The 20,891-nt window shown below is 41.8% G+C and overlaps 1 long non-coding RNA gene across 1 annotated transcript; it reads left to right on the forward strand.

Annotated features, from left to right (window-relative positions):
* The first annotated feature begins 2,981 nt into the window (after positions 1-2,981).
* Positions 2,982-9,861, forward strand: LOC308586456. Its single transcript, XR_014007885.1, has 3 exons — positions 2,982-3,840; positions 8,322-8,559; positions 9,801-9,861. It is a non-coding gene; the product is annotated as an uncharacterized lncRNA (long non-coding RNA).
* Positions 9,862-20,891: the final 11,030 nt, after the last annotated feature.

Consider the following 20,891-nt stretch of genomic DNA (forward strand, 5'->3'; position numbering starts at 1 on the left):
AGGGACAGTACAGATATAGCAGCAATTATAATATATATATTAGATCTTACACACTAAAATATAACCTGAAGTTGTCATTTAAAACCTTAATCATGATGATATCACAACTTGTTCCCTAAGTTCGACAAGGTGCCCCATGATATCCTTGTAAAGAAGCTGGTAAAATGCGGTAAAATGGCTGACTGACCGAACCCAAAGGGTGCTCATCAATGGTTCCTCTTCATCCTGGAGAAGAGTGACTAGTGGGGTGCCACAGGGTTCTGTCTTGGGCCCGGTCTTATTCAACATCTTTATCAACGACTTGGATGATGGACTCAAGGGCATCCTGATCAAATTTGCAGATGACACCAAACTGGGAGGGGTGGCTAACACCCCAGAGGACAGGATCACACTTCAAAATGACCTTGACAGATTAGAGAACTGGGCCAAAACAAACAAGATGAACTTTAACAGGGAGAAATGTAAAGTATTGCACTTGGGCAAAAAAAATGAGAGGCACGAATACAAGATGGGTGACACCTGGCTTGAGAGCAGTACATGTGAAAAGGATCTAGGAGTCTTGGTTGACCAGAAACTTGACATGAGCCAACAGTGTGACGCGGCAGCTAAAAAAGCCAATGCAATTCTGGGCTGCATCAATAGGAGTATAGCATCTAGATCAAGGGAAGTAATAGTGCCACTGTATTCTGCTCTGGTCAGACCTCACCTGGAGTACTGTGTCCAGTTCTGGGCACCACAGTTCAAGAAGGACACTGACAAACTGGAACATGTCCAGAGGAGGGCAACCAAAATGGTCAAAGGCCTGGAAATGATGCCTTATGAGGAACGGCTAAGGGAGCTGGGCATGTTTAGCCTGGAGAAGAGGAGGTTAAGGGGTGATATGATAGCCATGTTCAAATATATAAAAAGATGTCATATAGAGGAGGGAGAAAGCTTGTTTTCTGCTGCTCCAGAGAAGCGGACACGGAGCAATGGATCCAAACTACAAGAAAGAAGATTCCACCTAAACATTAGGAAGAACTTCCTGACAGTAAGAGCTGTTCGACAGTGGAATTTGTTGCCAAGGAGTGTGGTGGAGTCTCCTTCTTTGGAGATCTTTAAGCAGAGGCTTGACAACCATATGTCAGGAGTGCTCTGATGGTGTTTCCTGCTTGGCAGGGGGTTGGACTCGATAGCCCTTGTGGTCTATTCTATGATTCTAAGTTTTATAGCAATCGCACAGAATTTGGCCACCAGGGATGCGGGTGGCGCTGTGGGTTAAACCACAGAGCCTAGGACTTGCTGATCAGAAGGTCAGCGGTTCAAATCCCCGTAACGGGATGAGCTCCCATTGCTCGGTCCCTGCTCCTGCCCACCTAGCAGTTCGAAATCATGAAGTGCAAGTAGATAAATAGGTTCCGTTCCGGCAGGAAGGTAAACAGCATTTCTGTGCGCTGCTCTGGTTCGCCAGAAGCGGCTTAGTCATGCTGTCCACATGACCCGGAAGCTGTACACTGGCTCCCTCGGCCAGTAAAGCGAGATGAGCGCCGCAAGAGCCGGTCACTACTGGACCTAATGGTCAGGGGTCCCTTTACCTTTACTAATGTGATCTCTGGATTTTTGTCCTCTACCAGAGATTTTAAACATTGGAGTTTGGACCCATTTGAAGATTTTTGCCGAGCATATGTCCCCGTAGAAACTACATCATAACAAGGCATGAGAGACAGTTTCTACCTCCATCAAGCTGCAGGGACAGACTCATTCTGCCTATGGGTTACCCTTGAATCTGCCCTGCAATAAGGCAGATGGCAGCACGTTTAATCTAGTGAGGGTGAACAACCGTCTGTATTTGGGTATTTGTAATTTTGACAAATATATTGCTGGGGTAAACCCTCTCCCATTGTCTTTTATTGCTGGGTGTTTATTCATCTCGCTCACATGGCATTGTAGTTCCACATCCCAAATTTGCTCTAGCTTTCTCATAACCTACAGCTATCAGGGCCTGTGGGGAGAACCCCAAGCCTCTTAGCTTTTCATGCAGTGTAGCTTTCCATTTGGATTGTTAGGAATCCAGTAGGGTTAAGGGAGCCAACCCGACTGGGGGGGAAAATAAGTTTTAACCAATAATGGATCTTCAGGATCCATATCCGAGCATTAATGGGGATTTGCCCAACCTCCAAGCGGACAGCTATATTGGATATGCAGGAAGGGATCCCTAACAGGCAGCGATAAAACTTAGTTTGGAAGGATTCTAGGGGAGAAAGATTTAGGAAGTTACAAATCTGGGAGCCGTATGTCAGTTGTGTTAATACTTTTGCAGCAAAGACCTGGGAGGCTGACAGAATATATTGGCCCCTTTTCCCATAGAAAAACCTTATAATAGCTTTGGTAGACCTTTGGGCATTTTCAATAGTATTTTTTTTTAAAGAATCAAAATCTACTTTTATTTTTTTAACCTGGTAATGCCATGAGCCCTTTTCCTGAAAAGTTATGCCCAGGTATTTAAACGATTCAATGGATCTATTGTCGATTCTCCATTTGTGTCTCATTCTTTTTTTAGAGAACGCCATAAATTTTAGATTTAGTATAGTTGGTTGTTAGTTGTTCAGCTTTGCAATAGGCTGTGAGAGATCTTAGAAGTTTTCTTAGGCCCACACAGGAGAAGGAAATTAGCACTGCGTCATCCACATACAAGAGAACCGGGAGGGAAGTACCAACCAATGGGGGGGGGGCATTTTCTTTCTCCAGTATCTTAAGAGGTGTCCAAATACATAGTGAACAAACAGCTTTCATAAACATATAGGAAATGCTACTCTCAGGGTGCTTACGGGTGTGTGTGTGTGTTAATTTGCAAACAGTACACTGGGATATTGCAAACATGTCATTAGAAACATGTTTTATCTTAGTTATTGGATTTCCCCAAGAGGTTCAGCCTGTGTTAAATGAGAAGGGGGATACAGGCTGACATTTTTATTCCAGTGATGTTGTGTGGGCACTTCAAATCTTGCATGCCCGAGAGGCATCAATTTCTGAAGTCCAAACCAAATGAGATACAGGAAATATGTTACTGGATTGCCTGTCATTATTGTTATTTTTAACGTAAAAGCAGTCATGAGGATGAGAGGTCCAAATTTGCTTGGAGCAGTTTTGTTGCATGAGAGGCTTAATCCTTTCTCCCTGCACCATTTACCTGATGTAAATTGCCCCCCTGCCTTGAATGTGCTATTAAAATATGCAGGGACATATGATATGTAAAACGAACCATGGAAGTAGAAGAGAAGGCATTGGCTCTGAGGCATAGGGAGCAGCACTGTAGGAGGCCAAGGCAGGCAGGGCCCCACAGCCCAGCTCCCTAGCTGGCCAGGTGGGGCTCACTAGCTCTGGGAGGAGGTTTGCGATTCCTCAAAACAGGTGAGGGTCAGCTCCCTCATCAAGCTCAGATGCTGCAAACAACATACCCAGTGTGGAAGGGCAGCAGAGCTGAGGTGCTGGGTCTGCTCAATTGCTCATGTTGATGGAGCTTGGATGTTCCTCAACCTCTACGGGACTGTGCTTTAGGTTTGACTCTGGACTGTATCCTGAGTGTGGGACTTGGTTACGTGGATTGACTCTGGGTGGTGTTTCCTGAGCTTTGCTTGTGTGGCTTGATCCCGGGACTTTGGACTTGACATACTCACTTGCTGCCAGGTAGGCCAGGGCTTCAGGACACACACAATCCCACTGTTGCAAGCATAACAGCAGAGATGATTTCATGTGTGACTTAAAAATTAGTAACATTAAAGTCAACTAGCTGAGAGGGGGATGGGAGGATGTGTGGCTTAGCAATCAGTCAGAACGGCCTAGTGCGCGCTGAGGTAACGGGTGCTCTGATTGGTTGGGTAGTTGTGAGGGAACTTTTCCACTCTGGTTGAATTATTTATTATTTGTTGAAATTATATCCAGCCCTCCCTCCTGAAGGAGCCCAGGGTAGCAAATGAATTTTGTCCTGCAATGTACAAAGCAAGAAAGACAAAATCTCTCTGTGCCTTTCCCTTCAAATTATATACTGTTTTCACTCAGTTTCCTCAGGAAATCCTGTTATCAGGATTTCTTTGTCTCTCTGGACTTTTGTTTGTTATTTATGTTGCTTTACACTCTCTCTTGTTTTACTGGGGCCTGGATGATTCCATTCAATCACTGAATTACTTGAGGGTGAAGTTCATGGGGTGTTTGTATGGGGGCATGTTTTAATTTAATAATAATAATAAAACCCTGAAAGTCTGTATATTCATTACTGGTTGTGATGAAGAGGCTTCATTTATAAAAAGAAAAATAATAATGTGCTGGCAGCTGAGGAAAGTCTGAAGTCTGTTGCCATCTGAAAATCCAGCTGTTTAGTAGTACTTTGTGCATGCACAGAAGCAATGTTTCTCAGACCAGACAATGCTATTGCTATCTCCTCACAAACTGCTTTAATTTTTATTTTTACTTAGTTGGTTTCTTAACTTTTATAGGGTTTTTTAATTTCATTTTAAGCACAAGTCCTAATAGTAGCAAAGAAATCCTGAAACAGAAAAGCTGGGAGGAACTAAGGCATTAAGGGAACTGTGGTGTTTTGGGCTTCCTTGTCAGCAGTTTTGGGGGACAATTGACATTTGAGATGGCAACACTAGAAGTCTTGCTATGAAGTCATCAGTACCAGCTGTGTAGGATTTCCAAGCCTGTAAAACCAGTCACTTTAAGCAAGTGAGGCAGCATGCTTGGTCCAAGTTGTATACATCTTAGGTTCATGTGTCAAGAAAAGAAATTCAAAATTGCAGATCAAGAGCCAAAATACAGGAAGCACTAAATGTGTCAAAGTTACCGGTACATATGTATCTGAAATAACACGTATGTAGGACCCCAAACAGGGTCAGGGCTATGGAGATTTAACCCTTCCTTTTGAGGCATCTGAATATAGACTGCATTTTAATCAAGGCTTATATTGGCTTATATCTTGATCAGGTTCCTAAAATTCTAAAAATGAGCTTAAAGATTTTCAAATGTTATGCCAGGCAGAAGACCAACTGCCTAAGTACTTTGGCAAGATGTTTATCCTCCTAGACAAGGGGCCCCTTGATTTATAGCAGAAAACAATTCTCAAAGTCGTAAAAGCTGGAATTACAGGCTGAAGAGCAAGGCTACACAGACCCTACATAATTAATAGTTGGTAAACAGTAAAATAATACCAATGTGCCTCCCAGTAAAATGAGCCAGATCTTCTTTCTAAGGTTAAAAAGGCCAATGGAGAAGCATCTAGCTGGTAGAAAGAGAGCATTTTTGGGAAGTCCTTTTTAAAAGCTGTTTCTTTCTTAAACTGAGAAAGTTAGAGGGCAATAAATGTTGGGAAGAGCTAATGGGAAAAGCAGCTGGCTGAAGGGGGGGTGTAAACTGAAGAGGCTTCTTTTAAAGCGGTTTTTTAATGTGTTCCTTTTTACTGAGTTCCTTTTCTACTTTACAAAGGCCTTATTCCTTTTAAAAGGCTACCTATGTTATGTATTAAATATATTTGCTTAAATGTAATTATGCAAAGGATTTAACAAATGCTAAATTCTTATTTCATATAATTGTAAGAGTTGTATTTATCCTGAAATTAAGTCAGCTACCAGCCTAGCCCCCCTGCCAGACAAGGAGACGCCATCCAAGCAGTCCTGATATATAGCTGTCAGGCATTTGTTTAGAAACCTTCAAATGAAGGAGATCTTTCAATGTTGATGTGAAACTCAAGATCCTTGACATATGTTTAAGATAAAAATTTAAGATTAACCATTTGTTTTAGAAGGCAATAGGGCAAGGAGGGCAAGAGGTGAGCTGGTAATTAAGATTCCTTGTTGAGACACATGTAAGATATATTACTACTTATTTGTCATTTATAGATGTAACAATATATAGCTCTTTGTGTTCCATATAAGGACAGGAGGATATGGGTGTATCTTTTAGGATTGGTTATAGCAATCAGCCAATAGGAAATCCAACCAGGCTGATTGGACAGAGGCAGCCAAAGGAGGAGCAAAGGGGGCTGGATTAAGGGAATATAAGTGCTGGCCATAATGGCAGGAGGCCAGGCCAGAGCTTGGTAACCATATACCACTGTGCCTCTCATTTATTTGTCTGACAAATAAATAATTATTTTAATTTCTCTATTGCTGCGTTGAATATTTCATTCCAGCTAAGCGTTAACCACAAGCAGGGTGCTACACTTTCTCTATCACATTTCAAACAAAACTCATGCCACACCACCACAGCTGCTATTAGCAAATGGCCATTTGATGCTAACAGGGCAGAGACAGTAAATATAAAAACTCCCCACTGGCTTTCTTCATGAACATTGTAGTGGGGTGGGGTGGTGCTGGTCCAGACCTTAATTTGACCCAAGGCACTGAAAAGGGCCCTGTTTTCACTTCAAAGCCTGGGCTACTCTCCAGAACTTGGGGAGGAGCAATAACAAAAAGAGCTGTCTAAACTGGTCAAACATTAATGGCTTAATTTGAGCCAGGTTCTTCTAAGATAAAGACCTAACCTAGCAGGGCTCAGGAATCTATAAAGCATTGGCAAAGATATGGTGCCTTTGGGCATGCACAGAACTCTTTGAAGACCAATGTGAAGCACAAGCTCTAAAGCGACATCGTATGGATCAAGCTCTAGCCCAAGTAATGTGGATAAAACAAACATTTCTTTCTTCTTTTTAGTGTGTGTCTTGAGTTAGTTCCCAGGATGTGTCGAATATATACTAAAGCAGTACTGACATGAAAGTTCAAAAACTTTTTATTGTCTTCAGTAAAACCTGATGCAGTAAACAGCAGAACATATTGCACAGCTGAAAGAGTGGGCTATAGCTAGCAAATGTAAGGACCTAGATTGTAAAAAAAAAGGAAAAAGAAGACTTTCTTCCTCCACATCTCTGATGAAAGAGGTTATTCAAATATTTCCTTAAAAGCCAACAGCGGGTATTAAAGCATACATTAGTTGATAGCATTTTATAATTTAAAAAAATGATTGCATTGCCCATAAATTGAAAATACTAGCACAGGGATGGTGTGGAAGAAAACCAGTCTTTGGGAATTATTTCAGGGTTGCAAAGATCTGTCTTTATTTGAAGCAATATTGCTGGGAGAAACAGGCAGAAACCAAGCAGAGGGTATTCCTACTTAGGCAAGTTCCTCTGAGGAAAGTATGCAGTTTTACACATATTTATACTCGCTGCCTTACGGTTTTCTCTATTTTCCAAAATGTGGAGGTCACACAAATTGATTTCCATTGTGAGCAGTCAGACTTGATAATAAAACTAGTCGCATCTACAACAGGGGTGAGTCAGTAGATTGGGATCTACTGATACAACTTGAGAGTCATTTGCTGTAAATCAGCAAGGATTTCTGAGGCCTAGTTACTTTATAAGAGCAACAACAAAACGACTCCCCCTCCCCCACAAGGCCCCAACCTTAAATTATACTGCCAAAATGAAGAAAGCTTAGGGGAACTAGGGGTAGTTTTTTGTGTGGAAGGAATGCGAGTCCTGATCAGTTCTATTACTCAGAGCAAATTCCTGGGCTCATAATTCTTTAATTCTAAGTGTGTGTGTGTTTTCTACTCCAAGTGACTGCCTTCACTTGGAGTAAAAAAATAAGGGATATGTGTAGTAATAAGTAACAAAAAAAGGGAGTGTAGTAAAAAACAGAAACAGTTTTTCCCAAGTCTGAAACCTGCTTACCTCTGACCTAGAATAAGGATTTCACGAATATGGAGCACACACATACTCAGATATAAATAGGCATTCAGGGTGATATGTAACACTAAAGTAGGTCTTATCTCTTTTCCATATAGCTTGGAAAACATTCTGCTTTTTCCTTTTGAGCAAAACTGTGGGCAAATGTTGAGCTACACTTTGATTAAAATTTGATAGTGCTGCCATGGATCAGATAAAATTGCTTCAGGGAGCAGATCCACCTGTGAAGGTCTCACTTAAAACTGCCAGTTGTCATTACAGAGGGAATGTCCACTGAGTTAAATGTCAGATTTATAGGTGCAAGACAACGATTGTCTTACTGGTAAATGAACTGGAAAGGGAAGGCTTGTCCCTGAACTATGCAGCAGTTTGGTTCAATTTATTGGCCAACTAAAAAGGTTTAATCAACCTCAACTGTGCACTACCAGTGGTATAGTAGGCAGTGCATGTGGCAAAGCATCGCTTCCAGACTTTTTTTAAAGCCAGAAACAATTATGTCATCTGCCAGAATGCTAGGGTAGGTGGTGGAGCTGTCTTGCACTTGCAAATGAATAATGAGACTTGCAAGTTTTTCTGTTGTTTGCTATATATTAACGAGGAGGAAGTCAGAGAATGAGGAGAAATAGTCAAGCAGAGGCTGAATACTTTCGTAAATGGGATTCCTACTGCCTGCTAACCATTTAAACTGTAACACATCATTGCAAGATTGTTTGCATTTCTAATTGAAAGCTTAAGACTGATCAGGGATGTGAACCCAAGTCATCTCAGCAGAAGTTCAACATGCTAAACACTCCATCACCCTTTGGCGGCTCATTATTCTGTTTCTGTCGGCTCTGATGGTAATAAATTGGATATTATGTTCTGTACTGCTGTCCTTTGGTGTGTATATGTAGAGAGACAGAAAGAGCTGTTTATTGTTTGGGACTCTCCTTGGAGAGGTGTGGATTATGGGGCTGTCATTATGAGCTCCTGCAATTATTTTTCCCCCACTGCAGCAATTACTGCTGCTTTGAATTTTGGTTTGAAGGTCCAGGAGAATCTGGTGTACGGGACAAGTTTGAAGACAATGCGGTGCAGTGGGTAGAACAGTGGGCTTTAGGGATGCAAATGTTTCCTGTCTCTCGGTCTTTATTGGCAGCCCAACATGCAGAAATTTGAGAAGTTGAGTTCTTGCTGACATGGAGATAAAGTGAATGAAAAAAGCTACACATCTATAGTTCCCACACATGAAGGATACAAGTAAATGTTGGCAGCCTTGTTGGACGTGGCAGTGGAAATCCCATTTTCAGATCACAGCTCATCTATAAAACCCTTGGGCAGGTTTTCTCAGTCTAACCCACCCCAGAGTTTTGTTAGCAATATAACAACATTGTTGCTGGTGGAGGGAAATAATAGCCTCCCTCCCCCCCTCCTTGAAAGTATTTAACAGGTCCCTAGAATACTGAATCGAAAAGATTTAAAGAACCCCCATATTGGACATAAAGTCGCAGGCACCAGAGGCTTTCGTGAATTTGGAGTTTAACGGCCATAGGATTCTGTAGCAAAAGAGGCTTCTTTCAGTTAAATTGCCATGTTATGTTAACTCTCTTCTTGTCTGAAGCCAGGAGACCAGAGAGTTGTGCAAAGGGGAATATGGATAGTTGAGGAAGGCAGGGCTAGAGCCCAGACTTTGGAAGTTTCTTTGCCAGGATTCATTTATTCTCCCTAATTTTACTGCTTCTAATGGCAGAAGCTTGCACTGACCTTGATGAAACAAACAATGTCAACCTATGCCCCTGCCTTTGAAAAATTTACACTTTGTTTCACAGCCCACTCCCTCCTCCCATTCACTCGGTTTTATAAATACCCCTCCCTCTTTTATACCCTTGGCTATTCATTCTGCTGTCCTTCCCTGGCCTTCTCCACTTTTAAAACCGTGAACTAGGGAGGACAGTCTCTGAGCCTTCTTGCGATGCTGTACCCAAGAATATTTTCCAAGTGTAATATATCAAAGTGTATCTTTAATACATCGTACCACCCTAAATAGATTCTCCTGACTGACACCAGTTAAGAATTAACAACTGAAATTAATTTCTTACAGCTTTAACCTGCCTATAGCCTCTGGTCCAGAAGAGGACACAAGTTAATCCAATAAAGAAATAAGCACACTTTAGTGGCAGCTCACTGAACTGCCATAGTGTAACAAAATAAGCCAGTAACCTGAAAGCCAAGGAAGTGGGGGGCGAGAGCAGATCTATATATTTCCTGTTGAATAGTTTCCAATCTGTTCAACAAGTTCAGGTTCCACTTGAATTAAGTAAACAACAGCACCAATAATTTGGGTAAGGTTGTATTTGCTGAGGCGGGTTACTGACTTTCCTAAAATCCAGTTAATGAAAAAACCATTAGATTTCAACACCTGTGTCTTAAAAAAAAATCCTGCACAACTAGCTTTGCATGCCCGAGAGAGATGGACACATTTCCTAGCAGCAGCCCTTCATGTCACACAGTGAATTGCTTTTGAAAATATAGAGAGTTTTATCCTTGCGGACATCATTGACGATGTGTGATCGCTATGGGCAGTGAGTGGGGAGGTAGGCTTTGCTTCAGCATGTTTTGCATTTCCAATGGCATACAGGATCTACCTTTTATATTGAGTAGAACTGGGGAAGAGTCCTGGTTGTTGGACTTCTATTCACATCAACTCTCAGGCAACATAGACAATGATCAGAGAGGATGGAAGCTGTAGTCTAACAGCACCTGGAGGACCGCAAATTCCCAATATCTAGTACAGGAAAAGATGGGTAATTCTCAAATAAGCCTTTCTGGTATTTCTGGTTTCTTTGTTACTGTTGCTTAACTTGAGCCATGTGTTGATACACACACACACACACACACACACACACACACACTCCTAACATCTTTTTTCAACAGTGCTTAACACACATGGATAGCCACATAATTGTTGAACAAAAATAAGGTGTAAAGAAGAGCAGAAATGACAAATGATAGAAGGAAATAAAGTGGAGAGGGATAAGCTACTGTACGTCAGGTTGCCTTATTTCGAGTGACTTGATGGATAGAACAAAAGTGGGAGTTAGACAAGACAATATAAATGTGGAGCTTGGACCCATTAATCAGATTAAACAACATGAGAAGCAGAGTGGGCCCCATAGTAAAATAAAGCCTGGAAACAGGGGCAACGTTAGGCAAATTAGACAGGAATCTAGAAACGGGAATTGTTGATTATAAAGCATCAGTGATTAAAGAAGAGACTGCAGAAAGAAACGCTGATGGCACAAGATGGTAACAGTAACAGTTTGAGGGTTTTGGCCATCAGCTTTTGTAAACACAGCAGTGTGAGGGGAAAATGCAGGCCAAGCAACATATTTCAGCCCTTCGGAGCATATGGCAAAAGCTATGTTTCCCAGGTGGTGGGCACTAAATATTCCAACTCGGCTATGAATTGTGTCGCTTGTAGAACAGCAGGCAACGATGTACCTTGTCAGAGAAGCACACATTCACTACATGGGCAGGTGTCTCGGGAAAAGGAGGCCATGATCCCAGTCTTTACAAGAGTTGAGTGTTTGTTGAAATAACTGAGATCCAATAACCAAACTAGGAAAATTAACTCAACCCCCCCCCCAACAAGCCAAATCGTCTTCTGGAATGGCTTCCCATCACCCTGGTTCTTGGGCACAGAACTAGGTGCAGGAATGCTGCAAAGCAACATGCAATGAAAGCTTTTGCCATGCAAAATAGGAATAGGAATTGATTCTATGAAAATGTATGTTGTCATATGCCACTCTCCAACATATGATGTCCTTCCCTTTGCAGCCAAGAGTACCTCTGGAACAGCATGGGGCAGGAGGAAGACATCATCCCATCTACACTGTAGCCTGCTTCAAACTAGGTGCCACGGATGCTTTTAGAAAAAGAAAATTGCAACATGAAAATCACACATATCCTTAGCTATTTTGATGCATGGTTTGTGTTTGAGGCAGTCGTGAATACAAGCATACCCCTTTCCCCACCTTTGATATCACATCCTCCCCTGGCCTGTCTCCTTGCCATCCATGGACAGGAAGGAGGTGGGGCCAGTGGGTGATGTAATATTGCACTGGGGGTAGGGCCATGGTCCCACTTCCCTTTATCTCCATGATTGCCCTAAACATGAGTGTGGGAAAAAAGCTCTGCTTCGTAGCTAATTAGGTCCTTCGGCAAGCATCCACGGGGAGAAGATAATGGCTTGCTTTTAGCCAATCTGAGCTAAGATCTGAGCTAGGATGGGGGACATTGCTCATAACTCATGCTCCCAACCACTAAATGTCACCAGCTTAACATGGAGGTTGCAAACAAGTTTAATCCTGCATTGGAAATTGATTCTACCAAAATCAATTGAGCTCAGGTATTCATAGAATCTCAAGGACATTAGGAAAGAAGTGCTTATTTATTCATTTGATGATTGTGTATCCATCCCTTCAGCACACAATTTTTCAATAATGTGTTTTTTTTTAAAAAGGCAAACCACTTCTGCTCTTTCTGCCTCATTCCCACTCATTCACTGGGCTTCCAACATTGAAAATGAAGGATGTCATCTGAACATCATTAAGCTTTTTATTATAATAATGCAGACACAGATAAGATAAAGTAAAATGTGAGGTTGCCACTTTCATTTATAAAAGAGTAAAGAGCTAGCTTAAACCTATTAATCAGACTAAACAACTTAATGTATAATGACATTCATAAATTCCTTTGGGATAACAGATCATAAAAATATGGTGTATAGATTTACCAATACCCAGTAATGTATATTTCACTAAGGCAAGGAAGGCAGTGAGTTACACATGAGGATCAATGGGCAATTAAAAGGAAGATCAGTGTTTAAAGAGCACTAAAAACCTTCATATCATATTATCAATGACCAGGCAGAAATGAAGATAAAGAGAGCTGCATGAAAATGATGCACTGCATTCTCATTAGAGCCTCGGGTTTAACATCGTGGAAAAGGAGAATGAAGCTGCAATTCTTCATACTCCCACAGTGTCTCCATTAGATTAGACTGTTCTTTTTAAGTGCTGGAATCTGTTTCATTTAATGTAACACAGGGCACCCAATATAGTATAGCTCACCTTTTCATCCACCAGGCTGAATGCAGCCCACCAGACATGTTTAATTGTCTGCTGGAGCACAAAATCTCTCACAAGTTTTCTGCCTGCCTGGGACTTCCCCAAAGGAAGGGAACTGTCAAGCATCTAGCAAGCCACAAGACATGGCCTCTGGTTGTGATCAGCTTGCTGGCCACAAGCTTGTGCTACACCCTGTTGTATTGGTAGTCACACTGACCCATTTCTTCCTCCCCTGGAAATATAAGGAAGCAGTCTCTTCTGCCACAATATTCCAAATCTAGAAAACAGCCATGGATCTAGATGGCTCCCTAAGAGCCAAATGGTTTTGCGAGGGTGCAATATGCATGAAGCACCCAGGTGGACCTCATCAGAGGGGCTGCCTGGCTGCCTGTTTAAGGGCCCTTAGCCTTATATTGAAGTCCTTGACTCTGTGGGTAGCGGGTAGCACACTTAACCAAGTCTCTCTTTTTGGGATGTGTTTGTTCATACATGGCTGCCATTTAAAATCCCTATTTACAGCAATACATGCATATACCATTGTCACAAGACCCAGAGAAAATGCTCACCCTGGGGGTTTGGAGCACCTTTTTAGCCAGGGCCTCCATATTCCATCATAATCCAGCATGCCTTACATAGCCACCAATCTTCAATAGATGGTTTCTAATTACCCTCACAGCAGACGGTGCCTTGCAGGCATGTCTGAGGTGAATAGATGCTCGGAGCAATTTAGGTCTCCCTATAGTCTCTAGTAGTCTCTAGGCACTAGGAACTTCCAGTTTTCTCATTTACTTATTCCTGTCAGGTTGCCAAACAGCTAACTACTTGGATAGTCTTTTGGGATATTGCAGATTCACACACTGGGAAGCATTTCTATTGATTACAGAGAGGTAGGAGAACATCAGAGAGCACTAACTATTGTAGAAAGATAAAATCAAGTGAACTTCTATATATGGCTCTAATAGATGTTAGTTCAAAGCAAGCTGGCTCTACAATTTTAACTCTTTGCTGTGCAGACATACTCCTATCTTTATATGGACAGAACTCCCCCACATGGGCAGGAATCTGACACCAGAGAGAAATATAAATTCCAACCAAAGGAAGAAGAGTATAACTTATGACAATGTGAATTGGCAGAAGCCCCATTTTCTCAAAACAACCAATGAAATGGGGTTGGGGGCGTAGCCTCATAATGCTTGCCTAAGGTCTGGACCAATTTAAGAGGTTAATTTCAGCCCTAGCCAATATTCATAATGGTCCCATACTCAGGTGACAGGGAAGTATTTTCTTTGGAAATACTCTTCCCTTAAAAGGCTAAGAAGGATCCCCATTTGTGGCACTGAAAAATGATTATTAGTTAGTTAGTTAGTTAGTTAGTTAGTTAATATACTGCCCTTTATCCAGTTTGGTTTTGTAGAAGACTTATGATATCAGCATCCAAACCTAGGTCACAGAAAGGCTTTCCTGCCCAACTTTCCTGCCTTTATTATTTAAGCCAGAATACTACGACTAACCATTTCTCCCATGTTTTATATATTATTCTTTATCCAAACACCCCAGGCCTTGGTAAAGAGGAATGTTTTTGCCTGTCAAGCCTCTCTGGGGAGAGCATTCCACAGATGGGGAGCTACCATAGAAAAGGTCCGTTCTTATATTGTCACTTCCAAACATCTCGGGGAGTGGAGACATAGAGAAGAGCCTCAGATGACAAGTCCTGAGCCATGTAAGGCTTTATAGGTCAGCACCAGCACTTTGAATTGGGCCCAGAAACTAATTGGCAGCCAGTGCAGTCAGACAAGAATCAGCTCATCTTGCCTCGCTGAGCAACCTGGCCATCAAATTCTGTACATTCACCTGTGCTAGAGGGACAGGCTGACATCTGGGGCATAGCTAGCTGGAACAGTTCCCCTTTGCCCCACCACCCTTTTACTTTCAGTAAGCATGAGGGTAGATTTTGTGAAGAGGACTAATGTCAGCATTATTTTTTTTAAAAAAATGTGAACTGAGCAATTGCATTCCAGCTTAGTACCCATCTGAAAATGACTTGGGACCCTAGTCATAATATGGTACATTGCTGCATCTCAGAAAACAGCCACACCTCTAAAAACCCTGCAAGCCACATCACATTCTGTGATCCATCATTCAAAGTAGAAGAAAGCCTAGCATACCTGGAATTTATTTAATGGAATCTGTGCCTTTCGTGTTTATACAATAGAGTTGTAGTGTCTGATGGACAGGATGCTTATAGAAAAATTGTGGCATGTGTGCCTGATACCAAAATGCAGATGGCTGTGATTTTAACATGCCATGCTTGATATAACATGACTGGATGAGGAGGCATCTGCTGTAGAGTGCATACACCATGGGAATGAATTGGATGAGGATGAGTTCTTCACAAGGATTCATCCCTATGGCTTTAAGATAAGTGTGGCCAGAAAGCACTTCTCTTTCCCCCTTTCTTCCACCGTAAATCTTCTATCTTTCCAGAACACATATTTTGAAAAGATCATGGAAAGTAACACCCCAGAGACCTTTTATTTTTCCTTTTAACATTTTCCCAGTTCTATTTTCTTTGTATGAGGTGAAGAGGTGTAATGTGAGTATCATGCAGGAATTATACAAACACTTTCATAATGAAACAGAGAGATGCCTTCAAAAGCCCCTAATTGAATCTCACACATAATTGCGTGTTCATTGAACCTCGTGCTCATGCACTGCAGACACACATTTGCAGAAGAATTCAATTTTCCTTTCCTCAGACATGGGAGAGCCATCAGGACGATACACCCAGCTTGCAGAAATACAAATGGAAGATCTTCTGTGAATCGGTAAACAAAATTGCCACATTGCCAGATGATCTGTGCTGTCACTCATGCTCCTCACTTTCCCTCTGGAGTGCTACAGTCTTTTCTCATGCCAGCTGTGAAATCCATTGCAGCTGTCCTACTTTCCTTTTATCCCCACAGTAACCGCCATCCTTTCACTATTCCTCATATGCACAATGTGCGAAAAACTATAAACAAATGAGAGCAGCACCAAAACTGCGTAGTGGTCTTAACATTTTCCTCAGAATAAATCTATGTAGAATAATACACTCACACACAAAACAAGAAAAGGCCTTTTATAAACAAAGTCCATTGCATCCAATGAGGCTGGCCCATGAAGACCTCTTTGAAATGCATCTGGCTTCAGACCAAACTGTACAAATGTACAAATGTAATAGATTATCAAATGAACCAGCCACCATGTTACCTACTGTATATGTTTTTCCCCCCACTCAGGCAAATAATAGCTTCAGGGGCCTATTTAATCAAGAAAACAGCACGGCAGAAGCTTAAAGCCTCCTGGTGCTGTCGTTGCAGAGCCCCTACAGCTCCTCTTAGCTTTTTTGTTTTTTGAAAAGAATCACAGGACATCCTGATAGCATATTTTTCTGACCCGGAAGCACTACCTATAATCCCAGATGTTTCAGGTAGGCTTTGCATGCTCCAAAATGAGGGAAGGACACTCTGCATAAGCTCAGATACACTTTTGATTGTTGCATCACATTACAATGACAGCTACAAGCTTTTCCAGCTGAATGAAAAGGTCTCTGCCTTTAGTATTATTATTTTTTAAAAAATACAATTTTTTTTATTCAGTTGCTTTTCGTACAGTGTTCCAAACTATTTTCAAATGTTTTTTAATGGTATGTTTGCAAATCATTTTGAGGCATATGTAAAAGGAGGTTCATAGATTCAATATTAACAATTTTAAATTGTTATAACCTGCACAGGGATCTTAGGGTGGAGAGCAGGCAATTAATAATAATAATAATAATAATAATAATAATAATAATAATAACAACAACAACAACAATAACAATAACAATCACATTAATAATAATATCCCAAAGCTGAGCCTTTATTTTCAGAACATATTTTATTGCCTAATTTAAGGTTTGTGTGGTTTTAATCATAATCATAACCAATACATTATAATTGTTGGGTCTCACTCCATAGTTCAACATTTCCGTCTCAGCCACTACATGTGCTCCTACCATGATATTTTGGTCCCTTCACGAATTCACACAATTTACAAGTTAGGCACAGATTTCTGAGCCAAGGAATCTTATGCATGTTGACCTCTAAGCATTCAGAGTTTCATAGGCACTAGACCTTTGATTGTGCAAGGTTCCAGGCCAGCTTTCACGGGTCAGATATCCAGATCTAATTCATGGACATGAGGGATGTGGCTGAGGAAAGCCACATGAAGCCAGGGGCAGGGTGAGTGACATGCTCCCTCTGCTCCTTTCAACCTATAACAGGCCCCCTATGTACATATAATACTCATCACTCAATTACCTACTCCTTGACTAGTGTCAAGTGAATATGTGAACTGCCTCTACTGCAAAAGTAATAACTCGTATTTTAAGACAATAAGGCAGCCTACCACTGCCCTGATTCACAAATCTTTTTCTGACCCCAGACAGAAGATAAAACTATCTCCTCAACAACTAAAAGGAAGACGCTTTATGAGCAGGTGCTTTATGAACCCTATTGGTCTACTGTTACATCCATCCATTACTGAACCACAAGTCCATGTTGGCTACATCTGTCCTGAGTGTTCCACATTTCACCTAGTCCCATTTCTGCAGTTGAGACTTGGCTGCTGGCTTCTCTGTTTGGAGATAATTCAGTGCTGGGTTTTAATAATCTGGGCATAGCTTTGAAAGACTGAAATGCTTCCTCCTAGAGAATAAAACACATAGTCAGTCTTAACTGTCCATCCATGCCTGGTCATTATAAGATTACAGTGACCTCTGGTGGTAAAGAATTATTCAACTGAGTCCTTTCAAATTAAGGGAATGTCATTATCTCCTGGCCAACACCTGAAGGTATGTTAAATGTGTGTATGCATGTAGCATGTCTTGCTTTTACTTCATAAATAAGAGTTGGGGAGGTGGAAAATCTGAATTGGCACCATGATATGAGGAGGAAGAGGTCTAGCTCATTCTTCATGTGCTGTGATCCTGTTGAAAATCATTCCACTCCACTAAGCTCCTGTTCCCTGTGACATTGGCACCTATGGCATTTCTAGGGAGAAGGGACAGAGCCATTTTCTGGGCCAACAAGATTTCCTCCACACATCTTCATTTAAAATCTGGCAAACAGCCATGCCCTGCGTTCAAGTGTGGTATAACATATTTACCCACTTGGGCTACCTGTCTGATTCCATTAGAGGGTATGGAAATTGCATGAGTTAAAAAAAAATCATTGACTAGACATTGATACTGTATGTAGAAGAACTGTGTGATTTTACTGCAGAGAGAAATAAGGAAACTGAAAAACCAAAGAAAAGGCACCAGTTAAATTATACACCACCAAAGATTGGACTAGTTGATCGTAAAGGGCTTTAGTGGCTCTAAAATGTATGAACCTCTAGGTACGGGAAACTGAGCAAGTGATGCAGCATCATGTCAAGAACATAAAAGAGTAGAGCCCTTATGTTCGTTTCTCTTTCTGCTCTCAGATGGGGAGAACTGTAATGGCCTCTTAAATTGGGCTGGGCAGATTGAGGACTTCATCCTATTCATACTTTCTAGGGAGTAAGCCCCGCTGAATGTAATAGAAGTTACCTAGGATTTGGGTTTGGATTTGTGCATTTCCACTATCTTGGATTTGTCATTTCAAAATACAGTACAGTCGTACCTTGGTTCTCGTACAGAATGCATTCTGGGAGTCCGTTTGATTCTTGGGACTGTTTGAAAACCAAGATGCGGCTTCCGAAAATTGTTCGAAAATCAGAACACTCACTTCCGGGTTTTGATCATTCGGGAGAAGGTTTCTATGGAAGCCAAGGCATTTGAGATCCAGGGTGCAGTTGTACTGGAAACTGCTAAAGTTTTCTTCTGCCATAGCCCACAGAAATAAATGGAAGCTGTGCAAGAGAACTCCCACACTCTTCCCTTGAAGACATTCACTTGGATAGGAACCATTATTTTAGAATGAACAATAGGCATATTGAAAGTGTGCATTTGACAACATTTATGTGAGTGTTGTAGTTCTCAGGGCTAACCTTGCCAGGCCAGCTGCGAGCACTGACATCACATGCAGGCACTATGAACTTACCAGCCCACCTGGAGACCTCCAGAGCCACAAGTGTGAGTGGCGGGTGGGAATGGAGATGTGGCCAGAACATTTAAAAAAGCTCATGCAGGAGTTCAAAGGAGGAGGGGAGGAGAAGGAGAGAAATAGATATAGAAGACGGAGGCAGAAAGGTGGGAGAAGGAGCATAGAGGCAAGCATCCTCTGGCTGTGCATGAAAAGTGAGTGGAGCGAGGGGTGGGAAGCAGAAAAGCTGATGGGAAAAGTCAGGCTGCTCACAAGTGGGAAGCTTTGTGAAGACCTGAGGAGCGAGATTGGTAGCCTGCACTGAATCTGAATGCAAGGTGGAGGGAGAAGAGTAATGGAATGAGGTGCAGGGAGCTTGGTGCTGTGCAGGCAAGTAAGTAGCAAGAGCATCAGATTGGCTCCAAGATATTTTAGCAAGCGTTCTGAATATTTTCAATATTCTGATACGCCTTCTCTCCATGCAGAGCCCTCCTTTCACAGCAGATTTCCCACAGTGCTTGTAGGTTTTCCATAGGCATCTGCGTGGACAGTGTGAGAACAGGTTGCTGGACAAGATAGGCCAGGGGTCAGCAAACTTTTTCAGCAGGGGGCTGGTCCACTGTCCCTCAGACCTTGTGGGGGGCCAGACTATATTTTTTGTGGGGGGGGGGGAGAACAAATTCCCATGCCCCATAAAAAACCCAGAGATGCATTTTAAATAAAAGGACACATTCTACTCATGTATTTTTTTTTTTATAAAATTTTTTATTGCGTTTCTTTCCATAGGTTAACAGATTAATTTACATAGCAACATACAAGAAACATTTTTTTTATATATATGAAGAAAAGTAGAAAAAAGAAGACAAAAGTTAAAAATCATCAAATTCACTCTCTTTTGGACCTCCTCACATCCTCTCAACATTGCTTTCATTGTTCTAACCAGTTCAGCAATTTATTATCTTGTTTCACATCTTATTATACCTTTAAATTTATTATGTTACCAATTTCAAAAATTTGTAATTTGTTTTCAAGACTTTTAATAAACATAATATTTTGTTTCTAATTTATCTCGTTTTTTTCATCATTACTTACTTTATCTTTTACTTAGATAATTTGCAGAGGCGTGACCTGTTGGAATTCTGCATGGGTCAGAGGAATGTGCCACAGCGTAGGCACCGGCAGATATTCCTGTCGACCTCCCCGCGTCTCCACTCTGCTGATAAGCAGGCGAGGTCCCGGCGATTCATCTCAGATGTGTGAGAGGAACACACCGTTCACCCTCTCTCCCCTTTGGTGTCCCCCAGGAGGGGAAAGAAGCAGACAGAAAACTATTTACATCTTTTATTTCTGTCTCTCATATCAGTACAGAGAAACACGTCTGCACTCGACAACAGCAAGAAGAAACTCCACCCATGTACTTCCAGTACAGGTCATATGACACACACACTGAGCTAACATCCGGTGCTCAGTTCAGAATGAACTGCCCCTTTGTTCCCATGGCAACAGTCACAAACATCCTGTCTGGCTTTCCAGCCACAAGCAGCTGACTGAGCTGCTGGAGCCTTTGCTTGCTGCAGCATTGGTGCTTTATGGTAACATACTCCCCCTAAAGTATCAATGCGTGCTGCGAGCAAAGCATCATCCAGAGAAGAAAACAAACAGTTGTTATACTTATAACATTCCCCTGTTGTTTCAGTTCCACCCTTGGAACTACCCGCCACTGGTTTAACCAATGTACCTCTCTGGTTGTGTGACTTCGCATTTCCTTGGTTAACAACTCTCTGTTGTGCCTTTGTCTCTGACTCAGACACAGCTTCAATCTGTCCTTGATCGTTTACAACAGCAACATATGCAAGGTTAGCAAACTCCTTTGAATACTTCTTGGGTTGTACACCCTTCGTTGCTCTCTCAGACCTTCGTAAGAGCTGCTGCTCTTCTCTGCTTTCTGGTTCAGCCTCTGAACACTCTGGAGAA

The sequence above is a fragment of the Podarcis bocagei genome, assembly GCF_964188305.1.
Source record: "Podarcis bocagei genome assembly, chromosome: 4".
NCBI classification, from domain to species: Eukaryota; Metazoa; Chordata; class Lepidosauria; order Squamata; family Lacertidae; genus Podarcis; species Podarcis bocagei.